The sequence below is a fragment of the Zingiber officinale genome, chromosome 1B (genome assembly GCF_018446385.1).
Source record: "Zingiber officinale cultivar Zhangliang chromosome 1B, Zo_v1.1, whole genome shotgun sequence".
In the NCBI taxonomy this organism is placed as follows: Eukaryota; Viridiplantae; Streptophyta; class Magnoliopsida; order Zingiberales; family Zingiberaceae; genus Zingiber; species Zingiber officinale.
This window is the reverse complement of record NC_055986.1, coordinates 87,176,488-87,192,456: the sequence shown is the minus strand read 5'-3', so window position 1 is coordinate 87,192,456 and position 15,969 is coordinate 87,176,488.

Genomic DNA, 15,969 nt, shown 5'->3' with positions numbered 1-15,969 from the left:
AAGTGAGTCATAACTAGAGCTACTGAGATGATGAAGGGGGTGGTCCAGATCCCAAGGATCGGAGAAGCGCCATCAGCTCAGTGTGTCGAGTCTCCCCGGCAGCTCGTAACTCGGCAACCTCTCGTCGTATGTCCCGATGAAAATCAGAGTTCTCCTGCTGGAGACTCGCCATAGCTCTCTCTAGTCCGGTCATACAGTCGGCTAGAGTACGGGGAGCGTGACGTGGTGCTCGAGCTGGGGGTGGTGGTGGAGCCGGTGCGGCTTCCTTTGGAAACAGTGCAAGCATGAACTCGTCCACCTGTGCGTCTGGATCGGGCTGGTGCTGTGCCCTCCTCCGCCAAGACATAGTCCCGTCATCCCTATCTACGTGGATACCAGCTAGGGAGAAGTTCCGAGCTGCTATAACATCGAACTCGGTCATATAGGCAATGTCTCCTCTAGTGACATCAATGTGCAATGAGGACATATAGGCTGTCAGAATGTGACAGAATGGCATGTGGACTCATCTATCAGTCACGTATCCAGCCGAGTAGATAATGGTGGAGAAGATATGTAGGCTGATGTCAATATCTAACCTATGACTCAGGGCATAGAGTAAAAATGAATGGAATGGGCGCATCGCAGCGATGTCCCGAGTAGTCAGTGGTAAAATGCAAAGGACTAATACCCTATAAAGAGCGTAGTCCTGGACTCGAAGTTCTACCGACCTAAACTGGGTCACAGTGGGATCTCGCTCTCCCCCAAAAAAATACGAATAAATTGTATCGAGAGTAATATGTGAGTAGGGATCTCCGAATGGTAGATCCCTGGGAGGATAACACAAAAAAGAACAAGTAGATGGACGTAACTCTAAAAATTCTCGGATAGTCGTAGGGGAAAATGTGATATCAGTACCCGCTGCCCTAGTGGTATAGGTGAGATCATCTACTTTCACTAGGTTATTGCAAAATTCAGCACACAGACTTATGTTTACTGGACTGGTACATTCGACAAGGTTCTTTAAGTTATAGTGGTTTATAACCTCTATAACGGAGGGACATGAACCTAGAAAGAACGATCTATCTATGCAAGTAGTCCAAATGGCCTTATAAACAGTTGACTCAAACTTAATCCTTAGTTCATCTGTGAGAAACCTAGGGTCAGTGCTAGCATTAGAGGGTCCAGCACCAGTATTTGTTCGTTTCCTACTGTATATATAAAAAAATATTCTAAGAAAAAAAATGAGAAGATAAATTCTAATAAATTTTTAGAGAGGGGAAGAAGTTTTACCGAGGAGCCATCGACAAATATAGATCTGACGACCTCGGTTGAATCGCAGCAGCGTCTTCACCGCAAAAAATTTGATTTAAAATACTCTCGCACTGAGGTTCGGAATGAACCTTGGCAAAAGTGAAGTTTTTGTGGGGCAAGGGTTGGGGGCGCCTGCTGCCCCTTATTTATAGGGAGCTCCGGGCGCCTGGAGCCATTCCGGGCGCCCAGAGTTGATTTTAGGCGGGGCGCCCGGATTCCCTCCCAGGCGCCCCGGAAGTGAATACCAGGGGCGCCCCCCTCTTAAAATTAAGTTTTTTAAAATTATTAAGTTTTAAAATTAAAATTCAAGTTTTAGAGTTCAAATTTTGAAATTAATTTTTAAGTTTAAAATTTAAAATTTTGAAATAATTTTTAAGTTTAAAATTTTGAAATAATTTTTAAGTTTTAAACTTGAAATAATTTTTAAGTTTAAAGTTAAAATTAAGTTTAAAGTTAAAATTTTGAAATAATTTTTAAGTTTTAAAGTTAAAATTTTGAAATAATTTTTAAGTTTTAAGGTTAAAATTTTGAAATAATTTTTAAGTTTTAAAGTTAAAATTTTGAAATAATTTTTAAGTTTAGAATTAAAATTTTGAAATTAATTTTTAAGTTTAGAATTTTGAAATTACTTTTTAAGTTTAAAATTAAAATTTTGAAATTAATTTTTAAGTTTTAAAATTAAAATTTTGAAATTAATTTTTAAGTTTAAAATTAAAATTTTGAAATTAATTTTTAAGTTTAAAATTTTGAAATTACTTTTTAAGTTTAAAATTAAAATTTTGAAATTAATTTTTAAGTTTTAAAATTAAAATTTTGAAATTAATTTTTAAGTTTAAAATTAAAATTTTGAAATTAATTTTTAAGTTTAAAATTTTGAAATTACTTTTTAAGTTTAAAATTAAAATTTTGAAATTAATTTTTAAGTTTAGAATTAAAATTTTGAAATTAATTTTTAAGTTTAGAATTAAAATTTTGAAATTAATTTTTAAGTTTAAAATTAAAATTTTGAAATTAATTTAAGTTTAAAATTAAAATTTTGAAATTAATTAAACAAATTTAAGCCTTATTCATCTCACCCGATCTATATTATCAATCAGGGAATCCTATGATTTTGTGAGATGAAATTGGATTTTTAATTATAGAGTTTTGGTTTAACTTGTGTTAGATTCAGATTTAGCTTTGGTCTCCACAAATAGGCAATCTTCGGATAAACTTCTAAGCTTGGTGAGTCACATGGACTTCATTAGTAGTAACCAACCTTTCGAGGTTTTCCGAATAGTCCTATCCACGGAGCTTAGTACTAAATCTTGGTCTAACTGGTTAGGATTCATTTAAGGGTAGCTTCGGTCAGTTCCACTTGGCCAAATGCACCAGATCGAAACCATATCTTTCTAGACATGCGATGCCCAAGTTTCCCTAACGTACTATCATCCAAAAACTTCACCAGTATCATGATTCAAGTTAAACTTGGTCTCTAATCCTAATTACCCTGCCGGGTTAGTTTGTTTTAGGTTACCCTGTCGGGTAAGTTAGTTTTGGAGGTACCAGCTATTCTGGAGCCTCCCCCTGAATTATTGGCCATTAATTTAAATTTTGGTTTCAGGTTTGTGTCGATTCCTTTTATAGTTATAGTTAACTTGGTGATAATTTTGTTGTTTTTTAAGGTGTTTAGATTTTAATTTTGATTTAGGTTTGTATTTTGGATTTTGGTTTGGTTTATTCGATTTTATATAATGTATTTTTTATTTAGGTATATAATATTGATTAAGTCCTATTTGCGTGGTTAAGCACACTTTCGGAACTCAAGCTAGATTGGTTGATTTGTATTGGGTTATTAATGATTTGAAGGTCTTATTTGAATTTGACTTATATCCTAGTCCGGTTTTATTATAGCATCCTTTTTGATTATTTAGGATTAAGTCTAGATTTTTTGATCTTGTTGTGAATTTTTCTAACATTTCTTTTAAATTGTTAATCTCATTTTTTAATGATAGATTCTCCTCCTCAAGTGTTAAACTTGAGTTGGATTTGAATTTTTGATTTGTTCCTTGAGGTTTTGATTTTCCTCAAGTAGTGATTTATTTTCATTTTCTATTTTAATTAATTTACTATTTAAACAGGAAATAATTCTAAAAAAAAATTTGTTTAAATTAAAATCTACCTCATTCGGACCTTCGGAAACGAGTATGGACTCGTGGCTTGTTTCGGGTTCAGACCCGTCTTCATCTTCCGACTCGTCTTCTGTTTCAGCTTCGCGAGCCATCAGTGCGAGGTGGCTCTGATGTTTCTGCTCTTCTTCCTCCGATTCGTCCGAGGAGTCGTCCCACGTTGCTTTGAGGGCCTTCTTTTTGGTTGGCTTCGGTTTGTCGAACTTCAGTTTTGGGCATTCGTTCTTGTAGTGTCCCTTTTTATTGCAGCTGAAGCAAGTCACGTTCTTTTGTTCTGAGGGAGAGCTGATCTTTTGAAGGTCCTTTTTGCTGAAGCTCCTTTTTCTCCTGGTGAACATTTTTCTTACCAAGTTCACCAGGTGTTCTTCGTCTTCGGAGTCTTGGTCGGAATCTTCTTCATATTCAGGTTTGCTCTTCTTTTCTTTGGAGGAACCTGCAAATAAAGCTATACCTTTCTCGGCTCCAGCATTAGTTTGTTCATGTAATTCTAATTCACAGAAAAGCTCGTCTAATTTTAACTTAGAAAGATTTTTAGAAATTTTGTAGGCATCTACGATTGATGCCCACAAACTATTACGTGGAAAAGCATTTAATGCGTACCTTATTAAGTCTCTATTTTCCATCTGGTGGCCTATCGCATGAAGCCCGTTGAGGATGTCCTTGATCCTCGTGTGAAGCTGATTTGCCGTTTCACCTTCCTGTATTTTTATATTAAGAATTTTATTTAAGAGCAGGTCTCGTTTAGTTACCTTGGCGTCGCTCGTTCCCTCGTGCAGCTTCCCACAGCTCTTTAGCGTTTTGTGTGGACCGACTCTTTTAGTTCTTCTCTTGTTAATCCGCAGAGTGTTGATTGCTTTATTTTCTGTTGACGCTTTTTTCAACTGTCCAGTCTTCAGGATCCAGTATATTCCCGGAGTTGTCCGCTGGAATTTTATAGGGTCTCATGACGCTCATCCACTGGTCGAAGTCTGTTTTGAGGTAAACCTCCATGCGCTTCTTCCAGTACGGAAAATCATCTCCGTTGAAAAGTGGAGGTCGTACTGTGCTGAATCCTTCTGTCTGAGACATTATAGTCCTGCGCACAGAAGAAAGAAAAGCAAAACAAGAATCCCAAGACTTGGTCTTGGATTAGTAGTGCGGGAAAAAATAGTAGAAAAATCTAGATTGGTGTTGCACCAATTTAGGTTTAATTGCAACAAACAAAAAATATTAAAAAAAATGATAAACTAGTTTAGAATTAAGCGTAAAACTGAAGACCAAAAATAAAGGTTTCACCCCCAGTCTGATTGGTGGTTGCACCAAATCAGAGCGGTACCTGCTCTGATACCACTTGTAGGACCGTGTTCGTTCGATAGAGGGGGGGTGAATATCGATTCGAAAACTCGAGCGTGAAAGTACGCAGCGGAAAAGTAAATGGACACAATTGATTTTACTTCGTTCGGAGCCTGTGGCGACTCCTACTCGAAGGCCCGTGGTCCTTGACCACTTTCGTTGGGCAATCACTAGCAATTCGAAATAATGATTACAAAAGAAGTACAATGAATGCTAATGAAAACAAATACCGACAAGAAAGAAACGGAAGGAGCAAAGTGTCGGAGCTTTGTTAGCGTCGCTGGAGCACAGAGCAGCAAAGCAATCTGGGAATTCTGAGAGATGTGTTTAAGCTCCACCCTTGGGGCTTCTTTTATATGCTGCTCCGGGCACCTGGATCCCTTCCGGGCGCCCTGGTGCAACGTGGCAAGTCCAGTCAGGATGCTCCACGTGACGAGGCGACGCAGAGGATAAAACTTGCCTCCGGGCGCCCGGACCACCTTTTTCCAGAGATTCCTTCTCCTGCAAAACAAGGTTAGTCCGAGGCAAAAATATATCCTGCAACACAGATTGTTAGCACAATTTATAAAGTATTGATTAACAGAAAAAGTATGACTTAGATTCCGTCTTTCCGAGACCGGAATCTAGTCACGATCTCGACTTAGATATCCGAAATGGATCTAAGCTGGATCGACGCCTAATGTCCCTTCCCGGGAACGCATCCTCGCAATCACTCCCCTCCAGTGACTTACCTTACTTACCTGCCAGACGTCCGGTCAGCCCTTCGACCCGTCTGGACTTCTCGCCAGCTATCCGGTCAGCTCGTCGACCTAGCTGGACTTCTTGCCAAGCGTCCGGTCAGCCCGTCGACCTGCTTGGGCTTCTCGCCAGCTATCCGGTCAGCCCGTCGACCTAGCTGGACTTCGTGCCAGACATCCGGTCAGCCCGTCGACCTGTCTGGACTTCTCCTGCACACTCGATCAAAGTGTCAGACAACAACAAAACTAACTTAACCTATTTGTCATTCATCAAAACCTAGGTTAAACCGTTAGTGCTACCCGCACCAACAAGATCAATTACCTACTCCTTACCTCAATTCACAGCCAGAAAGGTTGCTGCCAGAAGAAGGTCCTGCCGAAGCCAAGGTGAGCTGCTGGATCAAAGAGCAATTCACAGCACACAAAATTTTAACTCCACAGGTCACAATACCTATACCTCACAGCCATGATTATTGCTCCACAGCCCTCAGCTAGTTTCTGTCCATCCACCAGACCAAGAAGAAATGATCACGAGTTCAACCAATCATTCAAGAAAATAATCGATTTCATCTTACCTCTCTGAACCCCACTGATATCAACCGGATCAAGCAAGTCACTGATGTGATCGAGCAAAGGGTTGGCGACTGAGGAGGATTGCAAGCTAGGGCACAGGTTGACATCAAAGGTGGTGGCAGAGGTCGTCGACGGCTAGCGGGTGGTAATCGACCTAACAGCTTGGCGTCTGTCTCGGTGGTCACCGGGAATAGCCAGAGGCGATGGAGGGAGGCCGTGAGAGGGAGTCGGCGGTTATGACCCAAACTAGGGCACAGGAAATCGGCCGGAGACGAGAGCTCGGGTGGCTAGCGATCAGCCGCGATGGCTGTGGCGTTGGGAGTGGGGCGTCGACGCTAGGGCAGAGGGGAGTCTCGGCCGCGTCGGCTGTGGCGACAACAATGGTGCTAGGGCTCGGATGCCGGCGCGCAGAGGTGACAAAGGGATAGGGAGGGCGACACGATTCGGCGCCGATCAAAGTCGAGGATGATGAGAAGATGAAGAGGAGGGCTCGGACGCAGAGGGGAAAGATGTCGCTAGGGCACGTGAGGAAGGGGAAGAAGGAACTACATGGGCAGTTTTGCGGTTAGGGCACGAGATCAGGAGAAAGAGGCTTGGCGTCAGGCGCGTGGCTTCGGCGGTGAGGTTGTGAAAACGGCGGCTGGGGAAGAAAGAAAGAAAAGGAAAAGAATAAAAATAAATAAACTTTTCCTCGATTAAATGGGTAACCCAAAACAGGCTTTCCCGGAGCCCCGTTTTTATCCCCGTAAACTCGTCCATACGAACTCCGAAAAAATTCCCAGAAATTCCAGAAAATTCCCTTATCATTATTCGTCATTTTTCGGGTATTTTACAGTTCTACTCTTGCTTCTTGGATTTTTCCTAACATGGGATTTGTTAGTAGAAAAAGTTTTAAATGCTTTTCTCATCTTCCTTACCTTATGTGCCTCTTGATCGCTATCCATTGAGGCACTTGACTCCTCGGAATTGGAAGATGGTGGAGATGGAGATTTCTTCTTCTTCCCTTTTCCCTTATTTGGCACAAGGGCTACTCCTCTTGATCTATTGGCTTCTCCATCTAATCCTTCAATCCGAGTCTCATGGAGCTCCATTGTTGAGAAGAATTCATCTAGAGAAGATTTCTCTAGATCCTTTGAAATGCAGAACAAGTCTACAATTGAGCTCCATGTCAAGGTTCTTGGGAAAGCATTGATGGCTTTCAGCATAATGTCCCGGTTGGAGAGTTTCTCACCTACACTTGTTAGTCCACTTAAAATTTCTTTAATTTTAGCATGAAGTGAAAATACATTTTCTCCTTTTTCAAGTTTGATGTTGTTGAGTTGAGCTTGAAGAAGGTCTCTTCTTGCTAACTTTGCCTCCAATGTGCCTTTGTGATCTATAAGCTTTTCCCACAAATCCTTGGCACTTGTGTAGTTCTCAATCCAAGTTACTTCTTGTTGGGGAAGAACACTTAAGAGATGGTGCATTGCTCTTGAGTTTGCTACATGCTCTTCCCTTTGCTTCTTGCTCCATCTTACTTTCTCGATTAACTCATTATTTTGATCTCTAGGCATCTCAAAACCATTTTCTATGATTAGCATAATATCAAAATTGATTTCGAAGAATACCTCCATTCTCTTCTTCCACCAAGAGAAGTCTCCTTTGAATTTGGGTGGATGAATGCTTGAACCGGCCATTTTGATGAAGTGCTCTTCTCGACGATTAGTCCATTGAAGGGCGTCCTGGCTTTGATACCACTTGTAAGGGATCGGTGATCGGTTAAAAGGGGGGGTTGAATTGCTAGGTCACCCCCAATCCTTTATAAATTGGACCTTTTGTTGCTTCATCATCTTGCCCAATTGCCCCAGAGGAATCATCAAGGCATGTGAATGCAATACAATCAATGGTTTAGGACACAATGAATGTAGTTGATCATTCATACCAGGAAGATGAAATACTAACACTAAAAGTTCAGAAACTGTATGACATGTTAAAGGCTAGTGAAAAAAAAATATGGGAAGACATTCCTTCTGGGTATTCTCAACTATCAACTACTATAAGATTATTGAACATGAAGGCAGAACATCATTTCTCTAAACGATATTGCGATGACATATGTCAATTGATGTTTGAGTTGCTCCCTACTGATCACCTAATGATTGATAGATTCTACAATACAAAGAAATTGATGAGAGATTTAGGTTTGCCTGTAGAGAAGATTGATTGTTGTACCAATAACTGCATAATATTTTGGAATGAAGATAACCAATTAATGAAATGAATGTGTTATCACCCTTGTTATAAGTAGAGTAGTCACATGCTTGGGAAGAAGAAGAAAAATATTTCATTGAAAATTATGTATTACTTCTCGTTAACTGCTAACTTCAATGCTTGTATGCATCTCCAACAATAGTAAGCCACATGAGGTGGCATCATGAGCATGTACACGAATGAGATATAATGTATTATCCTTGTGAGTTCCCTGTATGAAAACATCTTGATACAATATTTTCTTCCTTTGTAATGAAATCACGTAATGTGAAACTTGGACTTTCTGCGGATGGTTTCAGCTATTTTGGAGCTGTGAACAGTAATATTCATCTTGGCTAATTATATTAACACCGTATAACTAACCACTATGGATGTACATGAAAGATAAATTTATCTTTCTTATTGTGCTTATTTTAGGTCCTCTAAATCCAAAAGGACAAATAGATATTTTTTTAACAACCTTTAATTGCATAGTTGAATCATTTATGAAATGTAAGGTCAGAAACTTATGGCATTGCAAGCAAAGCAAATTTTACAATGTATCTGACTTTGTTATGGACGATTAGTGATTTTTCATCATATTTAATGTTGTCAGGATAGAGCACGATTGACATGTTAGCATGCCCACATTGCATGAATGAGTCTGATGTATTTTCATTGCCTTGTAGTTGGAAGATATCTTGGTTTGATAATTATTATAAATTTTTACTAATTGATCACCCATTTAGACGACATAAGAAATTTTTTAAAAAGAATGAAATGGTTAGGAAACTTCCCCAACAATAAAGTCTGGTGAAGAAGTTCTTGACGAAATTGATAGCTTTGGATTTCTACCGGTATTTTAGGATAGTTCTAATGAAATAAACAAGTACATTGTCAGAGTGTGCAAGTATGATTGGAGAAAATTAAGAATATTTTTGGAGCTACCATATTTGAAGTATTTTCTAATTCAGCAAAATTTCGATGTGATGCATGTTAAGAAATATTTTTTCGATAATATCTTCAATACATTTATAAATGTTCACGGAAAAACTAAAGACATAGTAAAATCATGTGAGAAATTAAAATAATTATTTAATAGACTTGAGTTGCATCAAAATAAAATAATTAGTCAATATATGAAGACTTGTTATATATTGGACAAAGAAGAGCAACATGCATTATGTACTTGGTTTAAAAAAATTAAATTTCCAGATGGGTATGACTCGAATATGACCTGATGTGTGAATATGAACAAATTAAAAATGCTTAGAATAAAGAGTTATGACTATCACATGCTCATGCAAAGACTAATTCCAATAGCTTTATATCACTTATTTTCTAATAATGTTTGGCAAGCACTTACAGAATTGAATATATTTTTTAAAAATTTGACTTTGAGAATTGTTATAACATATGATATGCTCCGGCTTGAAATAGACATTCCTTTGATACTCTGTAAACTTGAGCTCATATTCCCACCTAGTTTTTTTTTATTTAATAGAACATTTATCAGTTCATTTATCTTACGAAGCATAACTAGGTGGTTTTGTGCAGTAGAGATAGATGTACCCATTTGAATAGTTTTTGCAGAGATTAAAAAATAATGTTCGTAACAAATCAAGAGTTGAGAGATCAATATGTAATGCATATTTTGTTGAACAAATATCTTCCTTCTGCTCTTGTTATTTTGTAGATAATGTGAAAATTAGACATTGTAAGTGTCCTCAGAATTCTGATAATACTCAACCAACAGACCCAAAGATGCTTTCTATTTTCAAGTTTCCTGATAAGGCAATACGTGCAATTGTTTCTAGATGGTTAAATGAACAAGAATATCATATTACAAGAACATACATACTCTCAAACTGTGAAGATGTCAAATCATATAAAAAGTGAGTTAGCATACTTATATACAAACATTTATTTCCTTATACATGATTATTATCAATATACCTTAAAATTACCTTCTTTGATAGATTGTACAAACAACATCTACACCAACAAAATCTATCAATAAATGCAAGTGAGGTGGATATAAAATTAGAGACGAAATTTGTACTATGGTTTGAAATCTATGTAAGTTAGAGATTAAATTTTATTTTCATGTAACTATATTATATAAACATCTAATCTCAGCTCAACACTATTTTTATAGGTAAATGATCATAGAATATTAAATGTACAAGATGAAAGAATAAAAAAATATTATATCAAGACCTCTATGTAACATAACATCCTACTCTGGTTACTCTATATATCATAGAATAAAGATGAAATTTTAAGTTTCCATTGCTATTAAAGACATAATTATAAATTTCCACCGCTATTTTTATGATAAAATAGTGATGAAACTTTATCATTTCATCGCTATCATACGCTAATTAGCAACGAAAACCTTAATTTTTCATTGCTAATCTCAACCTAGTTAAATAGGAAAATTATTTGAGATTAGTGACGGAATATAAATTATCCATCTCAAAACTTAAGATAATTATACGGTAAATTAGCGATAGAATATAATTTCTATCGCTAAATATAGCGACAGAATACCGTCGCTAAAATTTCATCACCATATTTAGCAGTGAAAATTATATTCTATCGCTAATGTACGGTAGCAAGGGTGTAGCTATATACGGCTCAAGGGGTGCGGTTGTTACTTAACCGCAAGTGCACAATTTCGTCGTCAGTAATAAAAGATTATTGATCCCACAGGGACTGGTTATAAGCACAAGAGATGTCTCACATAGAATTAGCTAAACAATTAACAAGGTAGGGAATGTACTAAGTAAGCAACTAAGAAATAGGAAAGTAAATGAAGTATTTAGTTTTGTGAGTGTTCTAGGAATTCAGTTTCATTGTGATATTCATTGATGTAGCATAGTTCTCCAATTCATATCTTCAATTGACATGCATTTGTAGGAAGTTGCCGGTTTTCTCCTACAGAAGACAACCGGCAAGGGACTTTGATCTACACCTCTAGTGATTAGATAGTTATGATCCCTATGAAGTCCGTTAATGGGGCAGCCTGTCACCAACGTCCCTCAGTCATACAACATAGAAAAACATCACCACTCAATCCACATAAAGGTGTATAAACTAAACGCATTCAACTATCCCATCTCCTTGTAGAGACTAGCTTCACCTTTCAAGGTGACCCCATAGACATCCATTAGCAGGGTAGTCTGTCACTAGCGTCCCTTGGTCATACAATCTAGGGTATCCCTCTACGAGATCCACAAGCATCACAAACATTCAATCAAACATGATAATTAGGTCCAAACAAAAGAATCCACACAAGATCAAATAAATACAAAACATACCAACATCATCTAGATAGGAAATTGGCATATTCATGAGATCTTACATCAAATCACACCACAAATACTCCCTTAATCCTAGAATAATGAATCTACTCCATAGTACAAAGATAGGGATCCGAAGACAAGGAGATTACAAACATTTCAACCCTAATCTAGAAGAGAGAATAGAAATGCTTATCTAGAGACGATGAGCGATCTTCAGAACCAAACCTTAGCTTCTGGAGTCGATACAGAGATGAAGATAGTCTTGGATCGCCGTATCAAGGATGGAGAAGGTGAAGAACAGCCCCAAATTGGATCTCTCCAAAGGGAGAGCCTCCCCCCTTTGAAAGAGGAAGAACCCCCCTTATATAGAGGAGGGCACGAGCACCACACAGCCTGTGCCACGGCCGTGTGGCCTTCACACAGCCTCACCCATTATGCTCTCGGCTAGGGTCACACGATCGTGTGGCCTTCACACGGCAGTGTGGCCTTTACACGGTCGTGTCCTGTTTTATCTCTGGATGGCTTACACAACCGTGTGACTCACACGGCCTAGCCAATCTTGGCCTATGAAAATCTTGCACGACCGTGTGACACACATGGCCTGGACTTATTTTCTCTCTGGAAGTGTTGCACGGTCGTGTAGATCTACACGGTCATGTTCTGGATACGCTGCTAGGGTGACATGGTTGTGTAGATCCACACGACCATGTCATGCTCCTCCTCTGGTGAAGCTACACAGGTTGTCTGCACCACACGACCAAAGTCATTTTCCTCCTTGCTTCTTTGGCATGGTCGTGTGGCTCACATGGCTAGTGATGTCTTCCTTTGCTTGTTGACTGGATTAACCACGAACTTCATTTCCTCTCCAAATTTGACTCCTGTAAACAGAAAATATACAAGAACATATCTCCGAACAAAAAAGAGTAATTATGCTGAAAGTAAGACAAAGAGTATGAAAGTACATAGACAAAGCATGCATAAAATATGTGAATGTGCATCAAAACATGCTAAGTAAGTGTATATAATCTACGCACATCACACCCCCAGACTTAAACCTTTGTTTGTCATCAAGCAAAATGCCGCAATCTAAACTCATGTGCTCTATAATGCATCATAATCCCTAGTGCACTTTCCTAACTCTATCTACAAGTTTCATTGACAAGCATGATCATGGAAATAACTCAAGTATAACCTAAGCATAAGTTCTTGTGCATAGTGTAATAAATGACCCAAACTCTTCAAGTTTCAATCTTTGTCCTACTTAAGTCGTCATCCAATTGAGTTCCTAATATTCCCGATGATAGACACTTATCTGCCACACACTTGGTTTATATTCCTCAATCCACCCAAGGTCTCAAAGGCATGCTCGATATCAAGAGAAACATAGGAGTCATTTCTCTAGTAACCTAACTCGGTCTCAAAGGAGGTAACTTGCTAGTTTCCACTTATGACAATTATTTTTTTATATCCCTTTTTTATTTTTTTATTTTTTTTCCTTTTTTTATTTAGTGATTGCAAGATGCAACACTTGAACACAAATGCATATAAGTGTAAATGTTGGGATATTTTAATGTTTCCAAATGAACTTACATGACTCGAGCATCATCAGTAACCAAGATGTAGTTTAAGAAATCACCATAGGAACTAAGTACTAAACAAATAGGATGAATCATGACTATTCCATTGATATCAACTATTCAAGCTCAAGTAAAGTGATAATAGAATCCTTAAGGTTAAGCCAAAATTCAAATTTGTTTCCATACAATGCTTAGCTCATATCATGCTACTTAAGATAGAGAAAAGAGGTACATTAAACATACTAGCATTATATCCACAGCATCATGAATCAAGATATAAACGTTCAAATAATTTTACTTGTAGACAAGTCAGTAGTAGTGAGGAATGATGTTTTCAATATGCCACAATGTTTCAAAAGACAGTCAAGTGACAGTCTAAACCAAATCTAGCAAACAAAGCAAAGAAAAATGCAAGACATAAGCAAAAACTGAATGCAAGCAAAGCAAAACAAAATGATGAACAACTAAAAATGTAAAATAAAATGCAGAGATTTCAGGTTGTAAACACCCCCCCTAGACATAAATTTTTCATCATCCCGATGAAATCAATATGGTGGTGGTGGTGGAGATGGGCGGGGAAATGGAGGTCTACGTGGTCAGCAAGAAGGGAAACTAGGAAAATCAGGAGTCTCACTCAGGATCCTATGATATTCGTAGAGGGCGTCAACTTGTTGATGTGTAATGCTTATGCCCTCTATGAAATCTCTCATTCTAGCTTGATCTGTATCATAATCCTGGACAAACTCAGCCACTTGGCCTTCAAAGTTACTCGTGAATTGAAAATGATCTTGCACCTTTCTATATTGGTCATCTGACAAAGTGAAGCGGCCCTCCAGCATTACTCGTTGGGCCTCTTTCTTCTCGTGAAGCGAGTATAGAGAGGCGTGGAAATTAGAAAAATCAAATCTGGAGTGACTCGTACCATAGGCAAAAGGGTGCCTAGCAGGTTCCGGATGTCCGGACGGTTGCGAGTGTCCAGATAACGAGGGATCAAGGTGGGGCTCGGTGTCTCCGGACAAGGAAGGGACATTCTCGGGATCTAAATCAGTAATCACCCAATTAGCGGGGTTGCGAACAGAGATCCGCTCGGGACAAGGAAGGGGTAATGGAAAATCATCCTTCCTAAGAAAGGCAAAGTCATTCTCATCCCAGCAAATCATCTTCATGGAAAGACATGCATCAATATCGATCATGTTATCACCATGGATGATTTCTAACTCATTTAGATCACAACCCAGATTTATAGCTATTTGGGCAATCAAACCACCAAAGATAATCAATCCCGAGGATGGCTTCCCGGCTCTCACTAGGTTTTGCAAAAAATGGAAACCAGAATCAAAGTCAACCTTATGTAAAATAGCCTAAAGAGCATAAAGTTTCACTTTCCTGACAACTCCATCATTTTCCCCTCTACCAACAATAGTTTTACTCATGACTCGGTGTAAGTACCTAAAGATGAGGTTTTGCATATGGAATGTTTTAGCTCTAGAGGGCTCATAAGGTTGGTTCAATCTAGTAATTGTATTCCAAAAATTATTCCAACTAAATCTAGGGTCAAACCTGTGAGAGTCACTAGTAGATAAACCAAAACAACTGTTAAAGTCACTAAATATCCACTGAAATTTTTGATTCATTAATCTAAAGGTAATTTTGCCCATATAATCATCTTCATTCGAATAGTGGACATCTAATGAGCTCAAGAATTCAAGTATAATTCGAGGATATGTAGGAAGATGTGTGTACATAATATCATCCCAATCTAGAGAACTAATCATCCAATCCATTTCATCTCTAATTCCTAAAACATTCAAAACAGTTGGGTCCATGTATCGTGTACACACAATCTTTCTTGCGACAAGAATATCAAATCTAGCTTATGATCATCATTTCTAAAAATGATTTTGAATTCATTGTCGTTACCTTCGTCGCGTGCCCTCTGTTTGCCTTTGCCCTTTGTGATTTTTTCTTTGCCCTTTTCCTTTGGTGGTACATTTTCTCCGCTTGATCCACCACTTCCTTTTCGAAGCTTCTTCAAAAGCTTAGACATGATGTCAAGTTCAAAGAGGAAAAAGTGTTGTTTAATTGGAGAAGTGAGATCTTGAGAAAATAGATCTTGAGAAGTAAGATCTTAGGGAAGGAAGTTGTAGATCTTGAAGGTAAGAGAGGAGAATTGCTGTTTAGATCTAAATCTACATGTGGTTCATGGAGAAAAATGAGTAAGAGATCTAGATCTGAGAGGTTAAGAAGAAAGGTTGAAGATGAGAAAGGGTTGGAGAAGAAATTCGACTTGAAGGTGTGGCTGACACGGCCTTGGCATGGTCGTGTCTTATAGACACAGTCAGGTCAAGATGCTCCACACGTCCATGTAGATCTACATGGCCCAAGCAGTCCTCCTCTCGGGCAGAACCACATGCCCGTGCCAAATGGCACGGGCAATGGTGTCTCCTTCTCGGCTAGGTTCACACGGCTAGTGTGTGTCACACGACCGAGTTCATTTTCTTCTTTGTTGGCCTCACACGGCCGTGTGTCACACGACCTCCTCCTCTTCTTCTCGGGTATTTTCACACGGCCAGTGTGAGTCACACGACCGAGTGCTCCTCCTCCTCTATAAGTGTCACACAACCTTGTATGGTACACGGCCAAGCCCTGTTAGGTTCAGTATTGTTGAATTTCCTCCTTTTCAACTTCTCCAATGCTTCCATGCCCAAGAAATAATCATGGTCAGCTCATGGAAGCAATGTACAACCTGAAAACA